The sequence below is a fragment of the Pogoniulus pusillus genome, chromosome 20 (genome assembly GCF_015220805.1).
Source record: "Pogoniulus pusillus isolate bPogPus1 chromosome 20, bPogPus1.pri, whole genome shotgun sequence".
NCBI lineage: Eukaryota > Metazoa > Chordata > Aves > Piciformes > Lybiidae > Pogoniulus > Pogoniulus pusillus.
This window is the reverse complement of record NC_087283.1, coordinates 17,881,878-17,899,213: the sequence shown is the minus strand read 5'-3', so window position 1 is coordinate 17,899,213 and position 17,336 is coordinate 17,881,878. Positions and strand designations below refer to the sequence as shown.

The 17,336-nt window shown below is 38.4% G+C and overlaps 1 long non-coding RNA gene across 1 annotated transcript in view; it reads left to right on the top strand.

The window, feature by feature from the left end:
• LOC135184231 (uncharacterized) overlaps nucleotides 1–17,083 on the top strand; it is a 146,485-nt gene extending 129,402 nt beyond the window's left edge. Inside the window, exon 3 of the long non-coding RNA XR_010305928.1 lies at nucleotides 16,976–17,083. This is a non-coding gene — a long non-coding RNA (uncharacterized LOC135184231). The remainder of the gene's footprint in view (nucleotides 1–16,975) is intronic.
• Nucleotides 17,084–17,336: the final 253 nt, after the last annotated feature.

Sequence of the window (17,336 nt, the reverse complement as noted above, 5' to 3'; positions counted from 1 at the left end):
ATTTTAACTGATTCTCTCCAAGATTGTTAGATGTGAAAGTTTGGGTGTTGGGTTTTTGTTATTTGGGATTTTTTTAAAGGATAATTATGAATAGATATATAAAACTGTGTGCATATAAATTTTATTCCAGTACCTTTTGTTTTCATTTGTTACTGTTAGAAGTCTGAATGCAGATCCTCTATACCATTCTGATGAACTTCTGGCTGCTTAGCTCAGGTGCTGTTAGACTCGGAGCCATAGCAGCCTGGAGCTCAATGCAGACTCATTACCCAAGTTGCAGACAGACACTGCAACCAGTTGTCGGCTCTGTGCAGTGGTCACTCATATCAGTAAGGGTTTAAAGCCAGCTTAGGTATATCTGCTGTCCTTTTGCATAACTTCCCTGTACAGACACATTTAAGCAACCTTACTTTTAATATGGAGAAAGGTATTTGTTGTGTGTGACTAAAAATAGTCTGGTTTTGACCCTGTGTGTTATAGCTCTAATGCTTGCTTGCCTCAGCACCACACTTTTATGTGTATTATTTAACAAAGTCTTGGTCCACTTTAAGTAGATTTTTTTTGAGGGAAAAAAAAAATCTCTTTCTTCTTCTTGCTTCTTTTGTTGTATAAAAGCTTCTAGTAAGACCAGGCACCTATCTTCTGGGATAGGTGCTTGGTTATCTAGCACAGGCAGCTCATTAGTCTTACTTAAAATTATATACTTTAAATAGACATGGCCAAAAAATGCTTTACAGACATGATTAAATGTTAAAGTAGGATTTTTTATAAATTAGGAACAGGCCTGTGGAGGGAAATTTTACTCCTGTTACTATTGCTCTTTCTACAATTTTGTACTGATTTCATCAGCAGTTTCTTACCTAGACTTAACAATTAACACTGAATTCCTAAATGTGTCAAAAAACATTTGTTGATGGTGAACACATTCTGCCATCATCTGTTGTTTTTTGCTTAAACTAGCATGATATTGCCATTTAAATTTACTGATATGCCACAAAAAGCATTTATTTCCCTCAGTTTCTCCCATCATGAAGACAAAAGATTTACCAGTGCAAGACCATGGTATCCTGTTGTCTTAGGTTTTATGGTCTGTAAGCCATGGAATGCCACTGTGTGCTTGCAGAATAGCTTCAGAATGACAGTTTACATGCATCAGGTTAAGTAATCAAAATTTTATTCTGTATATTTGCTACTAATTTAAACATATCAAATATCATTGATCGTGTTCTTCGCAGTTAAAGTAGCCTAACACCAGCTTCCCTAGACGTTATTGTTTGAACATTTTGAGTAAAGCTATTACAATATTTATTTTTATGTGAAGAACAACAGTCTTAAAACTAATTCTCGTGAATTAAGAGTTGTATTTCTAGGGAGCTAACTACCACTATTTGACTGCTCTTGTAAAAGTTTATTAGGCAATACATCTGACCTCAAATTGGAAATTTGTGTTGGAACCAGTTTAGGAAATCATTACAGCTCTGTTGTTAATTTTATATTCATCTAATAAAACACAGCAGGAACTACACGACATGTGCTAATGCAAGAGATGCTAGCTGCTAAGACGTGTTTCTAGCTACCATTTTCAACCTTGTACAGGCACAGGAGAGGAAACTAAACAGAACTTACTAACAGGGATTGATTTTTTGCTTGCAAATTGCTGTTCTGTATTGCTGTTCTGATTGCTGCTCTTCTAGGAGGAAAGTGAATGTTAATATTACTGCATATATATTTGTAAACAGGCATCACCAAAGATACAGGCAGGTTGAGTATATTGTTGTTTTCCAGACTCCGTTAGGAGCATCATTAAGTTTCCAGTGATGTTACCTGACCACATGACTTATTCTGTCTTGTTTTCAGGAATGAGAACATAAAAAATGAGATGAAGGAAAATTAGCTACCATGAATGCAGTTACAGAAACAGAAATGACAATATCTGAAGTGAGAGAAAAACTTCAAGTTTTTCTCAAGTTATGCATGCCAGAGAAGCCCCATGCCAAAACATGGAATGAAGTGGTATATCCTATGGCAGATCTAGTAACATATGTTTCTCTGTTATATCTTGTGGAGAGAGGACTAGTGTAAATACAGAATAAGAAATATGGTAGCAGTATTAGAAAATATGAGAGGGGTAGAAGAGATTTGAGTAATCACAATTTTTTGAGTAGTAAATTAGTTTAAGGGGAAAAAAAAGTAAAGCATAATCAAAGGTATATTAAATGCAAACTGGGCTAGAGTGACTTTACCTATGCTAGTGCTGATCTTGATCTTTTTTTTAAGTAAGGTAACTGATTTTTCTTTTGTACATAAAGGAAGTGTAGTAGATCTGATCTCACTGCAGTTCAGTAAAGTGTGGTGTGTTGTCCTCTGAGAAGCATGAAGTTATGCTGGTGAGAATGAGAAATGGTGCAGGCTCTGTAAGGTGGGTAAAAAATGGGTGCATGAGTGTGATGGGGAATGGCACTCCATTCCAGTACCAGAGATATCCAGCCTTGTGATGGCATGTGTGGGAAGAGTGACATTGTGCAGGGCCTATTAGCCACTTGCTGCATCCTGACCTGTCCTGTTTTGATCTTTCTGTTCTCGGAGAACTTGACTACTGTGGGAAGCTTAAATCTGTCCAAAGCTGGAACAGATCTGTCCCAAAGAAGTCTTTCTTTACACAGAACTTACTCCCAACTCACCTGTGTGTTTTCTCTCAAACTATCAGTATTGACTACTTTTGCACTGTTCTTTAGCATGGTGTTCAGTCCCATTCAGTTAGAGCAGTGAACCACAATTTTTCTCTTTTATAGGTGTTAAGTACAAAAAAAGAGACACTGTAGATTTAGTGACCTCTGGTTATTGTATTAACTTATCCTGAGCCGTATCATTATAGCTCCTTGCTCAGATTATTGCTGCTGTCATTTTAGTAGCCTTCTGGCTGATTGTAGTGTGAGCATTGGTTGGCTGCCATATTGATCATGAGAAAGAAAACTTATATTTACATATTGACCATTTGCTGCCTGCTTTCTTTGCATTACCACTTCACACATGCTCAATACTTCTAAATACCAAGGCCATCTTCAGTCATTCAGTCAATTGTTCTTACAGATCCAGAAGCTTAAGGTACCGACCACCATCCATGCTGGATACACTCTTTGTAGAACCTCAGTTCACTTGTAGTAACTCATTTTTTTTTACCAAAAGAATGAATGTGCAAGCTTGGCAGTAGAAGAAACATTGACTTCTCATTTCAGCCCTTCCGGGGTCAGTAGGCAGCATTAACAGTGTTTGTTTAATCTATGTTACTTAATAGAGAGTTTTCTTTTGCTGGTTGCTGTTTAGAAAATGGAGACATGAACACTGCATTAAGAGTGTTGGAAAGAATGCTTCATTAACATTTTGCCTGGTTTTGAGATTTTGACTCATTTGTTTTTCATTTGTTCAGATTTAATTCTATTTTTCAAAAGCTCGGTCTTTACACAAAGGAAAAAGAAGGGAGGAGGGGGAAGTGTACATTGACATACTAAGTGAAAAACCTCAAGAAAAATTACAGTAAATTAAAATTTATTTCCCAAGGGACAGAACATATTTCAGTGGGATGAAGGAAGAAACTAATAGACTTTCTATGAACAGCCATTTTTATTTAAAGAATAAGCTTTCAGGCAAATATAATTCTCCAGCCTCCTGAGGATAGCTTTTTTTTTTTTCCCTTCTTGTTAGGAATAATACCAATTAAAAAGTGAACAATTAAAATCACTGAAAGTTTGTCAGCGTAGATTTTCCACGGAGCTGCGCTTCCTATCATGCTGTTGCTTGCTTAACATGCTTTGTATTGCTGGTCTAGCACGCAGTGCATCTGTGCTTCCAGTTTGCAGACAGTAATTAGTTAATGCTGCCAAACACAAATGAATTGTGTCTGCTAATCTAAAGTACTTGCTAGCAAATCAAACCTTTTGGGGGTATTTTACAATTTTGAAAGGATGTAATTTGACATTTTGGTTTGTCCTCACCTGTTACTTTCTCCCTGAGAATGTCTCTTGGTGGGGGTGAAGGGGATTTTTATTTCACTTCAGACAATATCAATGATCTCACTCAGCACACCCAGAGTAACAGCACAACTGAGAAGATAGTGCTACAGTGCATGTGTGGAAGGAAGCAGACAAGTGAAGGGAAGAAGTTAAAAGAGCCTTGTTGCTAAAGAAGATGTAGAATGAAATGATACCCTAAGGAAAGGCAGGATTTGCAGGGAGAAGTAATCATGGATTGCACAGAAATTGGTTTTGTTTGGTTTTTTTCAGCCATTGCAATTTCCCCCTCGACTTATTCTTTTCCCTTGAACTTATTCTATCTCGCACTGTTGCATAGGTGCTCACTGCCTGTCCTCATCTCCATGCAGGATGGAGAGGCTGAGACCTTGTCCCCTTTTTTTCTGTCTTTTCCTGCTCCACAGGTTGTAATTACTTTTGTGTTGTTAGATTTTTTTGAGTCGATAACAACAATGTAGATATTAGATGAGTAGTTCTTAGTCTACCCTCAGATTCATGTCTGTTGTATTTCTTGTACATAATAGAGGGTTCTCTGCTTGAAAATGTTACCTTCAAACACTGTAATTTGTTTCCATAAAGGATGTTTCTTCCTTTAAACCTGGTCTCTCACTACCGTTCTTAACAGGCATTGACTCCCTAATAACATGGATGTTAAAAACATCCTGCTTTCTAAAGGACATTCTGCCCAGGGAGGTGGTGGAGTCACCGTCCCTGGAGATGTTCAAGGAAAGACTGGATGAGGCACTTAGTGCCATGGTCTAGTTGACTGGATAGGGCTGGGTGATAGGTTGGACTGGATGATCTTGGAGGTCTCTTCCAACCTGGAGGATTGAACCTATGAAAATTACAAGACTACATTATTAAAAGAAACCCAAACAACCAACTATTATTTTACTTGTTTATTGAGGTGCAGTGAACACCTCAATTCTGCATTTTCTAATGAAACTTGCTAAGAAACTGTGGTGTTCTGCAGATGTCTCCTAGCTCTCAGTGGTGGACAAGAGCTCACAGAAGGTCATGCTCTTGATTTTATGGAACTGGATCCCTTTTGAAATACTCATTGGAATAGTTACCTCATGATTTACTTCACAGTTCTATTATTTACCAGCTTCATTGCATATTCCTTTAAATATCCTTAGGTATATTTTTCTAGTCTGAAGAATTGTGATCATGTGTGTGATAAAGGAGCTTCAGCTGGGGTACAGGTAATTATAGGAAATTTACCTCAGTATTTAATTCTTACTTTTATAGTTCCTTCCATTTTTAAAGGCAAAGCTCCTTGGTCTGATTTATTATGGCAGCATGGAGCTGTGAGGGTGAAAAAAAAGAGACCTTTTTGTTTATTCTAACTGCATGGTGCTCAAGTCCTTGAACATTTCAGTTGCATTAAGCATTGAGGGTACCATCACTTTTTGTAGATCTCCTTGAAAATCCATTTCTTACACCCAAAAAAGGAGGATGATTTCACAATGTTATATGTTTAGAAAGTTGAATGAAAATGCTCCGTAGCTAATCCTGACAGTCCTAACTTGGAGCAGAGCCAGCACCCCAGAACGATGCACAGCTAGTGCATTTGGAATGTGATCCAGAAATCAATACACATGACCAGATTTTCCAGCCCACCACACTTATTTTGCAAACCTTTTAAAGGTCTGGGTGGAAGCATTGCCTGTGTCAAGGAGACTCTATGATGGCCAGAAGCTGGTGCATGTGGTATAGCTGCGTTGTATGACACTTGTCTTATCCCTTAGCAGATCTTCTCTCTAACCCATTGTGGAATCCAGTCCAGAGGAGCTCACACTACTTTTAACCTTCATTGCTCACAGCAGAGCCTATTAGCTCATGTTCACCCCTGGCATGAGGTGCATTAGAATCATAGAATCATAGAATCATTGCTGCTCTTGATTCCAGGAAAGGAAAATCTTTTTATGCCTTGTTTAACTACAGACATACCCTAAGGGAAGGGGTAGTGGGGAAGCAGTCCCTGCATTAAGAGGATTCATTGAAAGCTTGATTTCCCCAGAAATTGTATGGCAGTTGCTAGCATTCTTCTGTGCTAGGAATAACCCATATGGATTTTTGCATCCACATTGCTTTTCAAAGCTGCCACTTCTTGGCAGTAAAACCTACTGACTTTTCTGAACATGTAGTAGCCCAGCTAGATGACCAGAGATGACTGTTGCAAGTGCACAGACATCAGATCTTGTGAATTTGGATACTGTTAGATTTGCTGTACTCATGCAGGTCAAGTGCTCACATGGACTGTGACAAGGCTTTCAGGATGGCCAGCACTGGCAAGTTTGAAGCATCCCTGTGTTGCTGGCAACCCTCCCTGCTAATGCACTGCCTAAAGGTATTGGGAAATGTTCTGCTGAAGCTGTAGTTTTTGTGAAAGAGATGATACTTTATAGAGGGACAAAGACTTGGGGAAAAAGACTCTTGCAGAATTTAGCTCTGCTTTTTCACTTTGCTTGTCTAGACAGCCAGGGTACTTTGCTTTGGACTCTGCAGTTTTGATGGATTTTAATCCCCAAGCTATTTTTGATTCCTGGTCACATTTATGACATATGCAGTCTTAGCTTCTTTTCCTCCTTCAAGATGCGTGCATCCATAGACTTGAATGGGTGCAGGAAAGATAAATGGCTAAGGGAAAAGGAAATTAGTCTGAATGTTCTTAGAGTAGGAGCAAGGAGACTATATAAAGGCAGACTGTGTGACAGAGATAAAAACTAAATGAAAATTAAGGCTCAAGAGGAGGCCTGGCTGATGGGTGGCAGGGGGAAGGAAGTCCAAATATTTTCAGATAATACTCAAAAGATGAAATGTAAAAAATGCTCCATTAAATCCCATTTCCTCCTTACTTTGATATTTTAATTTCCCATTTCACTTTCTTTTATAATTTCCTTCTCCCATTCCAATGACACTCACTCTCCAGTGAAAACTTACTGTTGCAAACCATTTTCCCAAAGACCCATCCTTTAGCTCAGTGGTAATTGGTGTGTACCCAGATAGATTTCAATACCTGGCAGAGTACAGAGCTGACAGAAAGGTTCACTGCCCTTTGTAAGTTTGTGGCTGGAAGTTCAGATGTGGGCAGTCAAAAACAGCGAGAGGTATGTGTTCTCCAGAAACACAGTGGAGGAACTGGGATGTGCAAAATGCAGAGGCACTTTGCATCATCACATGGCATTTAAATATTGTTATGAACAGCTTCAGCTGCTTAATTATTTTCATTTTGTTGCAGGTTTCTTATATGAAATGGTAATTTGTCCACTCAGATTTATGTTATTTCAGGCTTCAGTCCAGCAAAGCACTTAAGCACTTGATTAACTTTAAGCACATAAGTAGTCCCCTTTCTAGGTTGGGGCCAAATAAAGCAAAAGAATGTTTCAGGAGAAACTGTGCTTTTGGGGGAGCTTGGGTTTTGTTTTAAGTGTCAACAGCACACTTTATTTAGCTGCCTTTTAGACCATAATCTTATTAGCCCAATTGGCAGGATTAAGAGGCTATTAAACAAAATCTGTGTGTTTTCACATCAGCTAAAATCTGTACCACATTCCCTTGGAACACAACAATTCTGTTGTGCCATAACTGGATTTTAATGTAACCAAATCACTTAAGATGGCATTAAAATACATTTATTAAATTTCTTGGCTGCTTTAGACTGATGGGTTGGAAGTTAAAATTCTGAGAGGCTCTTTTGACTTTGAAATACTATTTTGTGGGATTTCTTGCAGTTTTCCATCAATCAAGATACATTTGTTTACCAAGCAACATGTAGTCAGTGTTAATTTCATGGACATTCTGCTTGGTCCAGAATGAAGACATCTGTCCCCAAGGTGTCTGGGTTAAGCATCGTGTTTGTCATGTGGGTGTGCTCCAGCCTGTGAGGACAACGTATGCCATCAAAGTTTGCTTGTTTTATTTTCTTATTGCAAGCAGGAAACCCATCACAGCAGTTATGTCCCTTTTAATTTCTGAATCTTACAACTTTCAGATATGTGTTTTTACTATTAAAAATAACCAGTAATTGAGAAGACAGGGAAAACTCAATGTTCTTCATGAAAAAAACCTCTGTTAAATAAGCTAACAGCTGGCAGCAAACCAGACCAGGCACCAGAGCTTTAAAAATTAAAATAATTGTTTTCTGCTTTGTCCCCTTAAAAATAACCAAAATTAAATGTCCCCAAGGAAGAAACAGTGCCTTCACTTATGTCATTTACTTACTAGATAGAAAGGTTTCTGATACTAATAGAATAAACAACCTGTTTGCTCAGAATCTACTCATGAACAAAACAGTGTCTCCAGCTTCTGAATATTAGCATTTCTGGCAGTGATTTTCTTTTCATGAGTGTTAAAATACAAAGCTTTATAGATAGGTGCTGCTATGTTTGTATTACAGATTCATTTACTTTGACAACTGATGTGCTTGTAATAGTGGCAGATTGGCTTCAGTACTCGGCCCTGTTCCTTTGATAAAAGCAGGAGACTCCTACCATTTAGTGATGGTTTGGGGAGATGGTTTGATAGAAAAAGTTGACTTGTTGCAAAGTAGTTTCTCTGGTCTTCTGAGGTTTTTTACCGAGTGCTTTGATCTTTGTTCTGCAGATGCAGAAATAACTTTGCCTACAATCTGTAGGTGTTCTCTGTGTTTCTTCAACTAATTGTTTTGTGCATCTGACAAGATGCAAATTTACCCAGTTCTGTCTAAAATGAGACTTCTCTCCTGCCTGATCCCTTTTTTGTAGAGAGTCAAACAACATTATTTATACCCACTTCTAAAAACTGATTCTGATTCTATCTTTCGACATGCTGGCTTGCCTTCCCTACTTCTACATGTCACCAGCTCTCTGCCTGTATTACATCCATCCCAGCTGGCACATGGGACCTAAGTGGGAAGGAAGAGAACAGCTCAGGATGGGAAACAGCATTCCAAATTGGGGTAGTCCCATGTCTATACACCTACACTGAGTGTCACACACTGAATTTCTACTTACACAATGATTTACATGTCGATTGGCTAAGCCTTGTAACTGCACAGACATACTCACACTACATTTTAAACTAGACAGCCTGGGCATTAGTAGCAGAGTACCTGCACTGGCCTGGAAGCTGGGGAAATACAGAGGTTGACTTGAGATGAGTTCTGCAATAATCTAACTTCTATCTGAGTCGGCTACTTTTTGAAAGTGCTGACATCCCCATACAAGACAATTCAATCAGTGAGTGTCAATATAACCAAGCTTGAGGACATCAGGTGCTGCTTCTTTACATGTGGATTGAAGAGGTAAATAGTTTCTCAGCCTTCCCGTTTTACTTTTCTCTGTGCTTATAGGCTGTTTTTTGTGTCCTGGTACTTCTATACTACTCTGCTATTTGTGAAAAGAGTGTTTCTGAATCCTCACAAGAATCAGAACATGTCATCACTTTCACATCCAAATTTAATTTGTGTTCCTCAGGGGTTAGGGTTTTTTTTATATTTTATTTTTTAAATTTTGGATCTTTTTCAGCAATCCTCTCACCTTACAAAGCTAAACTTCATCTGAATTTGATGTGAAAAATGCTTGAATAAGGAGTATAACAAAGACTCAGTTCTCCTCCTTCTGTGTCATTAATAGTTATTAACTTGATTTCCAAAAGTGCTGAGCACCTAAAGCTCTTAGGAGAGATTAGCACAGGAACTGCTGATACTAAATTCCTCCTCTGGAGAGTACACAATGCCTCAAAGTCATTGAGAGTGGATGTGCACAAAGAAAGCCACCTTTACACTATGTTCCCCTTCTAAACTGCTCAGTGATATGAGGAAGAGAGATACAAGGACTGTCAGCAGGCCAGGTGTGATTTCTTGCATACAGGAAAACCTGCAAAGGGGTTGCCACTCAGGCAGGGGTGACTCTGGTATCAGTGATGGGCTTGCATGCATCTATGCACACCTTTTGGAGCTTAGTGACTCCTCATCTGGTATTCACAGTAAATCATTGCAGAGCACACTTAGAGGTGAGGTTGCATCTATTCCTTTAAAAATACAAAATGCAAAACCCTAATATGGCACTGAGAAAGAAATTGCAGAATACAGAATGTTTTTCGATATCTTGAATTTGCTATTGGTAGGTTCTTCATTAAATCTCTTAACTGCAAGGTTTGGATGCTTAATAACAGCCAGTGCTGCTTATGACCTTTTCTGGGGCTTGGTGATACAGCTGCTAGTAGCAGTGGAATTCTGGCCTTGGTGAAATATATGACCAGACTGGGTTCATTTAGATCACAAAATTCACCTTGAATTCAGCAGTGGAAGAAGTTTAGTGTATAACACAGAGTAGCTAAAATAGAAAACCATGCTATTTCACTTCAACTTTCAAATTCTGTGCTCAATTTCTCTGCTTCCCCCCCACCCTTGCTGTTATTGTTGTGTATTTCACTAACAATAAATTGGACCTATAAATAACTATACCTCAAATTAAGATAATTTCCAAATGATTTGAACATATCAGAAATGAAGTTTTCAGCAACTAGTTACAATGTCAAATCTGCTCACATAAGAATGTGTGCTCAGATGTATGTCTGTGCATATATATGCATAGAAACATATAATGAATTTAGATATTACTTTTGTTCCTTAGAAAAGAATGTCACAATATATTCAAGGTGCAGTAATGCATTACTTTTCTCATTGCTTTAAAAGGCCTTGAATTCTTGTAGAATATGGTTTAGTGGGTCAAACATCTCCTTTCCTCTCATTTATCAGCCTTTTGATCTTGTGGCAGTTCTAAATGTTGGCATGCTTAGGCCATAACAGTGTGCTGCAAGATCACAAAAAGGCACAGTTATATCTTAAAAAACTTATGGGCATCCTGGTGCTACATCCCAGCATAGCTTAGCAGATGTGGTATTGAGTTCCCCAAGTCTTCACTACCCCTTTGTCTATTATTTTTTTTTATAGTTTTGTTCTGCATTCCTTCCACTCAACCTCAAGTACGTGGAAGCCTGTTAGTTTATTACTTACATATGTCTGCACCCTTTTACCTCAGCAGGGAAAGACAAAATATTGAGGAGGACTGTAGGTTTGGGATGGTCAACTAATCCTTCCCCACCTTGAACTAATCGCCAGGATGATGTGTAATTGTGCTGAGCTCTGTTCTTCAGTGCATTGCCAGTGGGGTTTCAATTTGTAGAAGCATAAACAGATACTAAAGTAAAAAGAATAGTGCAGTGATTTGTTAGCAGAGTTCAGATCAAATTATCACAGTGGTCCCCTGCTGACAGTCCTAACAATTACCTCCTTTTTCTTGGTCTTTCAAATGTTTTCTGTTTTGCTTATGTCTTGGTAAATAGTGTGTTTCTCACTGCAATTTATTCATTTACCTACAAAAGGGAAAGAAATGCAACCTTCAATTTCCATTCAGCTGTCTGAATTTCTACATATTTTGCCCTAACTTAGATGTGTTAGTGAGTTATTCTTTTCTTTTTAAAAAACCCAAGTATGCCAGCAAAGCAGACAAAAAATGGTTTCAGCTTTCTAGTTAATACCTGCTCTCATATTTTTTTTCTACCTTTTTTATAGCTTGGAACTTGACAGTGCAAGTCTTATTGAAACTTACAAACTTTTAAGCAGAGCAGCTACCAAATAGGAAATTAATAGGATTTTGTATACATTAAGCCACTCTTAAGACTTTTAAACACTTGAGTTCTATTTTGAAATGGAATTAAATGTGTGTCAGTAGATATTATTCCCCTTTTGTGGCATGTAGTCCATTGGTGCTCTGTACAACTTGTATACAGTTAGCTTCAGTGTTTTTTTCCACTGATTTTCTTCCCTATTTTCAACTCTTGACTTTCACTCTTGCATAGTTATATTTGTCTGCTTCTTACAATTCTAGTGGGACTGATTTATCATCATTTGCTAACATATCTGTCTTAAAATCTCAGCTTTGATCAGCTTGTATTTTATAACTTACATCTGTTCTATGTTTAACCTTTTGTAATGCTGTTTCTCAAAAATACTATCTAGTATAACAAAAGAATCATGTTAGTCTAAGCCTTCTGGTAAACCTAAAGAAAAAGAAAATCCTGCATACCTGTCTATTTTGCTATAGTTTTGTTACTGTTTCACAGTCTCTTTTTCATTAAATCTATAAATCTGTCACACTCTTAACTTTTTCTTGCGATTGCTGCTGAACTATAAACTCCATCTCCCTGTTCCTTCTCTACTCTTTCCTCCCCCCACCCAATTACAGCTTGGAGGGCTTCACAGTGTTCCTACTGGCAGCGTCACTGCTCTGGTCTAGGTGCTGCTGCAGCAGCATCCAGCTCTCGCTTCCAAAAAAAAAGTAAACGGGGTGATTAAAAACTCTCCTGCCCTTAGCTGCAGGGATCAGCAGAGTTTGAAGAAAACTGGAGTAAAACTTCTCTCTGGGACTAACTCATTGACATTTATCCTCCCTCAAAGATGTGGTCTTCAGGTGAGATAGATGGATAGTAGGTTTGGTGAGGAACTCACATCTGCTTCTGCTAATTTGTTTTGAAGAAAGGAGGTTTTATTTAGAAGGCCTTACCTCCACACTAGCTCTGTCTGGGGTCAGACAGAGGAACACTGCAACAAGAATGAGAGGTGCATGAACAAGATTTTAGAGAGCTGACAGCTGTTTTCCCAGGTTATAAATAAATGAAACTAGCTCAGATGAAATAAAATGTTTCTACTTTTTTCTCTTTCTATTCTTATTTTCTTAGAGGCAGAGGGCAAAGTCAGTCTTACTCTGCTTCACTTTTGAGGGGAATATGGTCACCATGTAAGGGCCATCAGCAAGGTGACACTGCCTTTTTAGCTAAGTCCATAGCCACAGACAGTAAATGCCTGATCCTGACGCTGTTGGCATGAGGATGAGGCCTCCTGGCCCGAGGACCCAGGAGACAAGAAATATCCAGAATAATCTGGGTAATTGCAAGTTGCATGGCTTTCCAATGCAGTAGACTCTTCTAATAGAAATGGGAGTTTTATTGGCATATGTCTTGACATAAATAGATTCAGAAGGAGCAGATTTTGGCTTCAAGAGTGGAGATAAAAGGCACTGAAGAGCTATAAATTTTGAGCCAGCAAGGGCATTACAAAAGGCAGGAGGATAACTAGTATGACATCACTTCCTTCAAAAAGATTATGAGCTCTGGGTAAAGATCAGTTACTTTTGCTGCAAATGGCTTAGAAAACCCGGGCAGATATGTTGAGTGACTTGCATGCATCAATGACAGCAAATCCACCTGTACAGTGATTCATTACAAATGGCAAACCAAAGCATGGCCTTTAGGGTAGAAAGTAACATACAGTAAAATCAATGTATTTGGAGTGTGTTTGTTTGAAATAAAGTAGGATGACATTCATTAACAGGAGGAATTAATGAATGAGATGTTGTGATAGGTCTAGAACTCAAGCCACCTCTCAAGAAAGCTATACAGCACTGTCCTTGTTTATAATTAGAGACATGAAATGACAGACCCAGGAACTGCATTTACTTTTACCAGGGCCAAACCACCACAAGATCTCTTTTAGTATTATCAATAAAAGACTAAAAAGATGGCACTTGACTATTCTGCCTTATACTGTTTTTCCTGGTGAAATTCTGCATCCTATTTTCTTTGTCCTCCCTGACCTGAGAACTTGCAATATTCTGTTTTACATGATTTATTCTCAGAAACCATCCACTATGACCAAAATGGTAACATTTCTACAGGTAATTCTTTTTTGGAGTTTGTGTTTCCTTCTAGATTGCTCTTTCTAAAAACTCGAGGTTATTTAGCCTGGAGAAGAGAAGGCTCCAGGGAGACTCTGTGGAGACCCTCCTGTACATAAAATGGGTCTACACAAAAGATGGGGAGAGGGACTCTTTATCAGGGAGGGTAGCCGTAGGATGAAAGGTAATGTTTTAAAATCAAAACAAAGTAGAGTTACATTAGATATTAGGAAGAAATTCTTCAGTGTGAGGGTTGTCAGACACTGGAAGGGGTTGCCCAGAGAAGCTGTGGATGCCTGTCTTACGGAAGCATCCCAGGTCAGGCTGGATGGGGCTTTGAGCAACCTGGTCTTGCAGTAAGCGTCCCTGCCTGTGGCAGGGAGCTGGGACTAGACAGTCTTTAATATCCCTCCACCCTAAACCATTTGATGATTCTAGGATATAAATACTGAGATAATTTATGACAGCTAGAACAGAAATAAGCTGTTTTTCATTCTCAAGTTGGCATTTAGTGATGTCGAATGTTTCACTTATCTCTAGTTGCCTGGTCTAATTAATCTTTGTAAATTTTGATGTGCACCAGCCATAGGCTGACCTTAAATGCATGCTCCTCAACCACAGCTGCAGTTGACTTATGGGTTTTTTATTGATTTCTGTTTTGGCCATATACCTGTGTAGACAACTCCTCTGAGGAAAGGCAATAGAGAAGTACTGGCTAAAAGTTACAAATGTGAACTCTTCTCTTCTTAAAAGAGTTCACAAAATATTTATCTTTGAAAAATGCAGAAGCCTATTAAAGGTAAAAACCATAAACAAGTGTAAGGCACATCTTAAAGTCTTTGACAAAGGTCACAGGTGTAGGGAGGTCAAAATGATATCTTGTTCTTCTAAATATTTCAACAGATAGACAGACTTTTGATTGCATTATCTATTTAAAAAATTCTTTTGAACCTTCCACCAGTGCAGACCACTTCTGCTTTCTCAACCAACAAAGGTTCGGTCAGCAGATAAGGATTTCTGACTGTGGAAGGGCAGCTGCCTTTCTTTCATCTTTCTTCTGCTGTGTATATGAAATGTTTGCTTAGCCCTGCTATCATGAGGACTTTTTTTTTCTTAATCCTTCCTCTAATTTGAATCCTACACCCAATCTGCAAATAAGAGATGAAGAAAATTTAGATTTCAGTAGTACCGGCTAATCCTGCTGGGTGCTGAGTACTTCAGCCACAGTTTGGCACAATACCTAGCCTTATCTGATTATACACCTGCTTATCTGTAAGCCTAAACTTAAGCATATGATTAAACGCTCTGATTGATTAGGAGTAATGATCCTCACTGAAGGACTAAGCCGTGTGAGAGAAGTTTGTTTTACAGGCAATTTTGCTGTTGCTTTTCTTCTATTGTTACTTCCCACCAGAGGAGGTAATTAAGGAAACGTTTAAGAGCACCTGAGCAATTTCTGTATTCTTTTAAAAATCTGATTCTTCAAAACCTGCTTGTGACCAGTCTTCTGGTTTATTAGCCTTTATTATACATTTTTCTTCAAAAGCAAACACGATCTCCAGAAATTGTGCCAATGATATCCAGGTGTGTCTTTTCTTTCTCAAGAAGCCTAATCCGTGTGCAATGTTAATGAGAAAAATATTAAGACAAAATGCGTAAAATTGCTTTCTAGAAAGGTTCAATCTATATGTAAATGCAGAATTGAATACAAGAGAAGTGGTGAACAGTATCCTGAAGGAAAGATGGCATTCACGTAGGCCACATCATTATATATGTATGTTTTCAGATGCTGCCTACTTTAACACTGTATGGTTTCCTAATGAGAAAAATTTAGTTTTGTTTTACTTCCTTCTTACTGTCTTTCAGCCTCTCAATCTCTCTCTTCATTTTAGCAAACATCTGGTGGAGCGAGTAGTATCATGAAAATGGGAAAAAAGTTTTAGTTGGAGGTTGATGATTTTTGTGTAACAGCTGGAAAGGCTCAATGTAAGGCAGTAATAGGTCAACTGATGTATGAGATTTTCACTTCCATAGATGTTTAATAAGGATCTCTTGTCTGCTTGCCATATTGCTTGAAACAGTGTCCAAATCAAAACTCAAAGAATATGTTTTGGGAGAAAAAATAAAGCAAAAGCTGCCTTTCCTGTGATGTTGGCAAGTGTTGCCTTCACAAATGAGCTTCCTCAGGCAGACTCTGGGCAGGAAATGATGGTGTTCTGCATCCTGTGTCTTTGAGTAAGCCAGTGCACTGGCAGATGCTTGAAGCACTGATTCCAGAGTAGTCAGTTCAGTAGCATCAGACCATTGAGGCAGTAACAAAGGATAACAGTTCCTCCAGTTTTATCCATAAGGAGAGGCAATTCTTCTGAATGGATTTATTGCAAGCAAAGTGTCTCACTGTCCTGCCTGTGACATCCTAGTCACTACAATAAAGCTTTTGTAGGACTTTACAAAGAAAAGAATGGAAGAAGTTTGAAGACATGTGAAGAACAAGGCAGCAATCAAACCTTACATTTTCTGAAGGCTGAGGGGATCTATTTTCCCTAACAGGATTCCATTAAGGTTTCTTGGCAATAAATTGCAAGTATTTTAAGCTATTGCACTCTAGAAGAGGAGCTATGTGCTCTCATGATAGTCAAACTTTGATCCTAAGTTGCTGTAAAGCTCCAGTACAGCAAAAATGCTTGATTTTAAATACATGAATACTTACAGTGACAGAATGGTCAAGAGCAGCATGAAGTCTGCTTTGCTTCACAGCTAAGCCAGTATGTAACTTATGAGTGTGGCGTATTATCAGTCTAGTGCACCTACTCCCATACAACCTTGCCTTGGAAATACATTCCCTAGAGTTGGTGGGATTTAAGTGCATACTTAAATTAAGAAAAGCAGGGAAAGTGTGCATATGCTTGATTTATATGCAGTTCATCTTCTGGTGGCCTCAATAACTTCTCATATTGTGATTCAAATTCTTAGGCTACTTAAATGCTTCCCCCCTCCCCAACACGTAAGAGTTTTTCTGGAAACACTGTGTTGTTTCTTTCATAAAGCCATTATCCTGTGCCTTTCAGACTATTATTTTTTTAACATTTGTAACTTGAATGAATGAATGGCTGAGCTCTTTCCTCATATTTTATTGATTGAGGATTTTTTGTGTGCCTTGTGTAGGGCTACAAGAATTTGCTGTAATGCCTTGCATACAGAATTCGATGTGTGCTTATTTTCCAGATTTGTGTAAATAATGAAATGTGAGCTGGTTGCTTCAGTGCTGAACATCTATATTATCTGAAGACAAGCTTGGAGTTCCAAGGGAATGAAGCCCATCCTGTGCCAAGAACGTGTTCTGTCTGTTGGTGAGTCTGATATCTGAGGATTACAACCTCTGTGATAGATGGGCCCATTTTTCTTTTCATGGGGTGGATCTCAAATAATAGTCCTGATCCAGTACTAGTAGAATCAACAAGATCTTGGTAATTTACTTCTGGTAATGCAGCATTGTGAATAACTGAAAGGTGTAAATTGAGAAACCCAAATATTCAAGAATTAAGCCTCCACAGAACAGCAGTATTTCACTGGTTCTTTTTCATCT